Genomic DNA, 7,743 nt, shown 5'->3' with positions numbered 1-7,743 from the left:
GTAATTTAAATAACAAATAGTTTATATACAAAGAACATTTCTTAAAATGCCCCCCTGAAAGTAGATGTCCCTAAATATTCAGGGAGACCTTACATCCTTTGTGATTAAGTAGTGCTGAAATTATTTCAAAACCTAAATTTTTGAAATGCTGCTGTAATTAATGATTAATAGGGAGCTTAAATCCAGCTCAGTACCTGCCTGAGAAGTGCCAGTGCTGCGTGGTTTTCTGTGTTTGCCTCTCCTAGCAATGCTTTTTGTGTTCATGTCGAAACTGGAGGTAAACAGTTTACAGATAAAATGGAGCCTCCTCCATAAAACTGCGGCACTGGGGAGATGTCAGGATACATCCAGTTTGGAAACAAGCCCTTGACTGTTAACAAGAACAAACAAAGCGTGTGACCCATGCCGTGCAGCTGGCGAGGGGGCTCAGAGACTGTGCAGTGATTCTCCCAGCCTGATAGCTCTGGCAGCTGGGCTGCAACACATTTTTGGTGTGGATTTCCTGCAGGGCCATGTTTATGTTGGAGGCGGTGCACAAGCTGCTGTGTGGACATCAAATTATTCTACTGGTTTGAGGATCAATGAGGTTAAATTAGCTCAGTCGTTTACTGCACGTTTTGTTGAGGATCAAGCTGTCCAGGCTGTTGCAGTTAATAGGAGCAGCCCAGAATGCTGCCGGTTAAATGTGAGTTACTCACCAGGAATCCAGAGTTCATTATTGGAAGGAATAGGACAACTTTACTCCTGAAAAAGTTCAGCTTGTTGGGAATACTCTTCCCTGTGTTGTTTGAGAGGCAGAACTGGAGAGAGTATCATTGATCAGCAGCACAGCAGGATACCTTGATGATAGGTTTAGGGTGGATGTACTGCTCTCTTAATAGCTGTTGTACAGATAGAAGTATTGGTGATAAAATAAACTCCTTTGGGCCTTTGATTTGCATAAAAAATAATGTCCCGTTCACTAATGAACAAATTATTTGGAGCTAGAGGGAAGTGAAGAGCTTGGAATGAGTACCTCTGCTTAAAAACCAAACCAAGGTAAAGGCAGCCAACTGAAGCATCTGTCAGAAGAGTTGGGCCCTGTTTGGGAACACCTGGAAGAGACGTTCTTTTCGTCTTAATCTTCTTCCCTGTCTTTTCAGAAATACTACTTTTAGAGCTATCCTGATAATACTTCCTAAGCCTAAGTGCATTGTATAACACATGGCATAAGTGATGAGAACATAGGCCATGGATCTGGTTCGATATTAAGGAGAGATTCTTGAATATACCACATTGGGCAATTCTTTCCATTTCTGGATCCTTGGCTTCTGTTGAATGGCAGTGCTACAATTGAGTGCAATTATGTGGGATATGTCAAATAGGAACTTTGACTCTGTATCACTAAATTAGGAAGCCAGAATAATACTGTGTTTTAGACTCTGTAAGCTTTCCTAAGCATTAATTTGGTTGGCACTGGGTGCTTGCTATGGTTTTTTAACAACAATTTGCCTTCTTTTTTTTTGAAGTTCAAAGACTCTCCACGGTTTGTTTGTGGTTTTTTTGTTTGTGTGTTTTAAATTTTTTGTTGTAGCTTCTTTGCTTTCCCATTTCTGTGCCTATTAAAAAATACTGAGAAGCTGCTGGAGAGCTTAGTGATCCATCAGGACAGTTGGTGTGGTCAGTGACAACAAAGCCATCACCTTTGCAGGTCAGACAGTTTGGAGAAGTGAGTTCAGGAAGCAACCTTGAACACAGATTGTCCTCCTTATGGAAATGATGTTAGTGAGGCTGATGGGGCTGACAGGCAAAGTCTGCTGAAGGCTTTTTTTCAGGTGTTGTCCCTTTGTCACTTCTTAATTGATGCTCACGTGGGAGATGCTGTTAGTTATGTCTAACTCTTCAAATGGGTTGGGAAGGTCTTCCTTTACTAAGTCTTTGTGATCTCTTCTCTTACCTGTTTTACCTCATCAGTCCAGAGTGCTTCTGGACCAGAAAGCAGATATCCCATAGAATGGATGTACAAAAGGAGCTGAGCAGAGGTTTTCTGGTGAAACAGGATTTATCTGGAGTGGGGAAATGTGATTTCATAAAAATGGGAGCTTGTTTTGTAGACTTCATTTCAGTGAAACTTTAAAGAGGGCAACCCTGCCACTCTCCCAGTTCCAGACTGTCAAATGTAGGAGGAGGGAAAGGGGAAGAGATCAAATCTTACATGTCATGCTTCTAGTTAATGCTCTGGCTTATTAAACCGGACTCTTGCATATTTCCTGGGGGTACATGAGAAGCAACCTAAAAACTCTGCACTCCTTTGGGAATAGTGGCCTTTCTGTGACTCGTGGAACAACTTCTGATCCTCCTGAATTTCATTCCATGTGTACCCTTTTTTCTCCTATGAATACACCTTGAGCTTGTTTGGGGGTGGTCTCACTTCCACGTGTCTGCAGTCCTGAGGGTTTGACTACCCTTTTATCGTACAAATGGACCTTGAGCTTCTTTTTGGCAGTCTAACTTCCATTTGTCTGCAGTCCTGGAAGCTTAACCACCCTTTTTTCTCTAAAAATTGCACCTGCAGCTTCTTAGAGGGGTGGCACTTTCATGTGTCTGCTGTCAACAAGCTTATGGTCAATTTACAAATGAAAAAATGGTAGTCAAGCTTCCAGGACTGCAGACAGAGAAAAGTGACACCCCCCCCAAAAAAAGCTCAAGGTCCATTTGTATGAGAAAAAAGGGTAGTCAAGCTTCCAGGACTGCAGACACATGGAGGTGAGACCACCCCAAACAAGCTCAAGGTCCAATTTTTGGAGAAAAAAGGGTAGTCAAGCTTCTAGGACTGCAGACATATGGAAGGGAGACCCCCCCCTAAACAAGTTTAAGGCTTATTGTAGGAAAACATCAAGTAGTCAGGTTTTAGGATTGCAGACACATGGAAGTGAGACCACCCCAAACAAGCTCAAGGTCCAATTTTTGGAGAAAAACAAGGATAGTCAAACCTCCTGAACTGCAGAGACATCAAAGTGAGAACACCCTGGAAGTTTTGCTCCCCGTTTTTCTCCTACAAATGGACCTTGAGCTTCTTTTTGGGGATCTCACTTCCATGTGCCTGCAGTCCTGGAGGCTTGACTAATCTTTTTTCTGCCTCATTTGGACCTTGAGGTTGTTTTGTGGTGGTCTCACTTTCATGTGTCTGCAGTCCTGGAAGCTTGACTACCCTTTTTTTTTATTATAAATGGACCTTGAGCTTGTTAGGGTTTTATGGGGAATAAAATCTCGAAACAGAAGGTTCATATAAAGTGTCTACTTAAGTAATCACAGTGTTCCGTGTTGTAAATGTTTGTATCAATTGTTAATGCTACGTCACACCTGTACCCTTGTTAATGCTCGTAGCTGCTCATGTCCCATTCCGTAGGGGCATAAGTTACTGTTCCACGTTTACTAGGTTAAAGACGTATTTAAAGACTTATCCATTTGTATCCGTTATTGTTCCCAGTTTGCATGTGAATAAGTTCATTTGTATATCTTTACCGCTCTCCCTCACCCCCCATTTTGTACCGGTGTCCATTTTGAAACTGTCTCCTTCCCGTGGGGCCGTGCTTCCGCTGCTCCCCTCACAGCCCTGACGGCGACACGCAAACCAGAGAACTCCCTGGGACTGCAGTGCCCACAGGAAGTGGAGTGGACACCTAAAAACCGGGGCAGCGGCTTGAAGCCAGCGCGCCCGTCCCGCCCGTCCGGCAGCGGCCGCGCCCTGGGGAGCTGCTGGGAGCCGCAGGGCGGGCGCCTGCGCCCCTCCCGCCCCGCCGCCGGCCGCTGCCTGTTGGCCGCGCTCCGGCGCCTGATGCGGAGCAGGAGGTCGGGGCGGTCGCGGCGAAACCAGGGGTTGGTGTAGTGGCGCCAGGCGCCGGCATCGCCAGGCCGGCCCGGCACCTAGCGGCAGCCGTAGCGGTTGAGCTGGCGCAGGAAGTTGCGCAACCGCGTGGCCCGGAAGGTGTGCGGGGCCGGCCCCTGGGAGCCGCCCGGGCCGAGCGGCTCCTGCTCCAAGAGGGAGCGCTCGATGAGCAGCCCCCGGGCCTGGCTGTCCCAGTGCACGGAGCGGACGCGGGGGCTGTTCGCCAGGCGCCACAGCTTGGCGGGGAAGGTGCCGGCGCTGAGCCCGGCGGGCAGCGGCAGCTCCGCCATGGCGTCCATCGCCGACTGTGGCCACAACGGCCGGAGGGCAATGGCCGCGGCTCGGCTCGGCTCAGCACAGCTCGGCTCGGCACGGTAGGGCACGGGAAGCCTGTGGCCAGGGCGGGCTCTGTGAGCAGTGGTGGACTCTGTCCCCACGCTGCATCCTGTACCTGAGTCACCATCGGTGACAGGGGAAAAGGACATTTCTTTGTCTTGGCTGGGGAAAGGATGAAAAGGGGACATGAGAAAGCATTCTTTTGGTCACCTTTTCAGCAGACTAGCTGTTTTTTTCTCGCCATCTCTGCCTGTTTTTTGCAGAGTTGGAACATCTCTCATGATTTGGAGTCAGCAACAGCAGCAGGAAGGGGCAGTGATTTTGTCAGCATTCTCATCAAAACGCTAGTGCTGCCCCATGGATGGATGTTGCTTTATGCAAGGGATGAAAGGCCTTCACTTGTAGGGAGCTCATGCCGGTGTCTTCCCAAAGGACGTTGCCATTTTCTTTCCTCAGGAATCGCTTCTTCTGTTTTTCCCCCCATCAGGGGAGATTTCCAATGCAAATGCCTCCTGCAACCAGCTCTTGCCAATGCAGACTGACAAAGGAGATCTTGCAATGGACAGAGACTCCCTCAAGCTGGTGTGGAGAGGTGAGGGGGCAAGGTTTGTCCTTTAGTCTTGAAGTCTTGTTGGGGAGCTGATTGTGCTTTGGGGGACTGACAAAAATGATGTGTCCTGAAAGACCACAGAGACTTTGGGGTTGTCATGTTGGGGCAGAAATTTCTGTCTGAGAACTTTTTGAAATGCTTCATTTATATATATATATATATATAATTTTTTTTTTTAATTTTTTTTTTCCCCCTCTGCAGAGAACCATTTTGTACCTTTTGGGGAACTTCCCTGTGCTGGTCTCCCAGATCCGGCTGTTTCCCAGGGTTCCTTCCCAAAGTGAGGAGTAGCCCATGGCCTCCACTCTCCAGCTGGAACAGAAAGAAGCACAGAGCTTGCTATTGCAGGAGAAGAGGTTCTCTTTCCTGCTGGCTTTCCCTCTGGGGCAGGTTGGTATGTGCTCATTTGATAAAGGGTGGTTTAACATCGGGAGGAGTTGCATTTCAAACTGCTCCAGCCTCGAGCTCTTGTGTGGGTATCCTTGGACAAAAGGCCTCCCTGTGTGAGCTCCCAGTGGGCTGGTTCAGTAAGGAAGTTGATATTTCAGGCTTGTGACTGCTGAAAGCAGTTGGTTTCTGGAGGTGTCCGGAGCTGGGAGCGACGACTTTTCTCGCCTGGCTGCAGAAAAGGTAGTTGGAAAGTGGGGATTGCACTTGCAGAGATGGCAATCAGGGGTGTTTTCCGAGAAATGGGCTGGCAGAGAGGCAGGTCTTGTGCTCAACTGGCTGTGTGTTTGTTTTGGTGGTGGGGAGATGTTGTAATGAATCAGCCGAGACTCCATATCCTTCATGCCGATAAAGCCAATTCTTTATTCACATCACTTATTTTATCCAGTTTTCAGGGACCTCATGTGCAGCACCCATTGACTGGTAGTTTTCTTACTGCCTCATTTATTGGTCAGAAGGTCATTTGTGTGTATGTGCTAAGTTTCAGGTTGTTTACATTTTTCCTTGGTGGGTTCTGATGGAACAGAGCTAATATTTATGCAGATGCACTTGTTTTTCTCCCTAAGAATAGGTTGTTGTGTGAACAAACTTCTCTTTCTCTAAACAGTTTTCAACTGGGAGCTTGCAGGCTATTGCTAGCTGCTTAGCTAAAGTAGCATGGCCTCATCCATATTCCATAAGACCTTTCTTTGATAACATTTTTTACCTGTCTGCAACAGGGAGAGACAGACACCAGCTGAAGCAACAGTGTAATTTACTATCATGCAGGAGTGCAAAGACAAATCAGAAAAGAAGAAGGTAAGCAATGCACCTTATCACTGGTACAAAAGGTTGCCTCTAGTGGTTAAGAAAGATACATCAGCAGACACCCTTTTTATTTATCCTTCATCCAGATCCACTCATCAGGTGGGGAAAGCTGTCCCAGCAAAGCTCGGGAAAGTCACTGCGAGGAACTGGGAAATCCTACACTGCCTCCCCCCTTCTTGGCCACCAGGCTTCTGACTGCACTGTGAGAGTAGCCCAGCTTTGACAGTGGTGAACGAGCAATCTGACAGACCTTCTGGGGCAGGAGATCTGATTTCCTTCTCCTCTTGGTTTTCTCCCTGAGCCTGTCCAGGGCTCAAGGAGGAAGCAAGGCCAGATGTGGCCTTGTCTGATTTCTTCATGCTGAAAGATAAAGACGTGTTTCACCAATGAATGAATGCATCGATCCTATTGATAGTAAGGCTTGGTTAAGGAGCAGATCATTGAACGTTTGGTTGGAAGGGTCATCCAGAGGGCAGATTTAGCTCAGGACCTGTTGTTCAGGCCTTAGTCCTTCAGTATGTTGTGGTGCAAATCAATGCCCTGGAAAGCTGGAAACAAACAAATCCCGCTTGAGCACGTTTCAGACCGGGAGCAGGATTAGCCCTGCAAGGCCGGGCTAGGGCCGAGAGCAGAGGGCCAGCAGGCTGCATTTGCCCAGAGGCAGCCGTCCAGACCAAGAAGGCCACTGGTGCCCAGGGCCTGAGGTGCCCGAGGCTGCCTCCCCGCTGTGCAGCTCTGCAGAGCCCGTGGAGCGCAGGGTCCCGGGCAGCCAGGGCGGCCTGGCTGCCTTGGAGCACGAGGGGTGTCCCAGAGAAGCTGCGGCCCTTTGCTTTTTAACTGTTGCTCAGAGTCTTGTCATTAATCCACACTGTCTGACATGTTTTCCTTTCCTCTCACATATTGAAGAGAGCTTTTTGAGAAAAGTGGCTGATGTAGTTTCTGCTGGTGCTGGTGCTTTTGTCTGCAGGTCAGGGCAGGTGGTTTGAACCAAGGACGGAGTCCGCAGTTAACACTGCAGTTTTGCCAAGTCAAGAAAACCGTTCACAACTGGGTGACCGATGCTGAGCCGCTTTGCTAGTTTTTGGAAAGTTATGACCTTAAAAAACCCAACAAATGTTCCTACATGAGGGTACCAACAGTGTACCAAAGATCCCAACTTTTTCCACCTCTTTTCTGTGTCTTTGGTGTTTCTAAGTTCCCCATTCCCCAGCAGGAATGAAAGCATGTATGATAATGTGAGTGATTTGAGAGCTGTGTGTTGTGCCCTGCCACATCAGCGTTGATGATAGGCTGGACATGGACAGGTGTGTCGAGTTCAATTCATCCCAGTTCTGTGCCAACAGCAGCCCCAAGATGCCGAGAAGAACAAGGACGGTGGGTGGGTGTGCACGCACAGCCCTGTGGCCTGACTGCTGTGTGGGCAGAAGGTTCTCAACAGCAGTACATCTTCACTCCCCCAAGTGGGAAGAATATATCAAATCTATATGAAATGAAAATATTTATGAAAATGCACTCAATGGTACATATTTATATGTATCATATATGCAATTTATCAAATATAATGCTGCATATTATATATTCTGATATGCCATAATCAATAGAATATATCAAATATATAGTTGATCTTTTCCTAAGCTATTGCCTGTGGGTCCTAGAGGCCATCTCCTAGTGTTAC

The 7,743-nt window shown here is 47.6% G+C and overlaps 1 long non-coding RNA gene across 1 annotated transcript; it reads left to right on the top strand.

Moving 5' to 3' along the window:
* The first annotated feature begins 4,569 nt into the window (after positions 1-4,569).
* Positions 4,570-7,091, top strand: LOC136303625 (uncharacterized). Its single transcript, XR_010724272.1, has 4 exons — positions 4,570-4,796; positions 5,016-5,204; positions 5,981-6,059; positions 6,155-7,091. It is a non-coding gene; the product is annotated as an uncharacterized lncRNA (long non-coding RNA).
* Positions 7,092-7,743: the final 652 nt, after the last annotated feature.

Source organism: Chamaea fasciata, unplaced genomic scaffold, assembly GCF_029207755.1.
Source record: "Chamaea fasciata isolate MVZ Bird 193981 ecotype frontalis unplaced genomic scaffold, bChaFas1.0.hap1 SCAF_39, whole genome shotgun sequence".
NCBI classification, from domain to species: Eukaryota; Metazoa; Chordata; class Aves; order Passeriformes; family Sylviidae; genus Chamaea; species Chamaea fasciata.
This window is presented reverse-complemented; position numbering and strand designations above follow the sequence as displayed.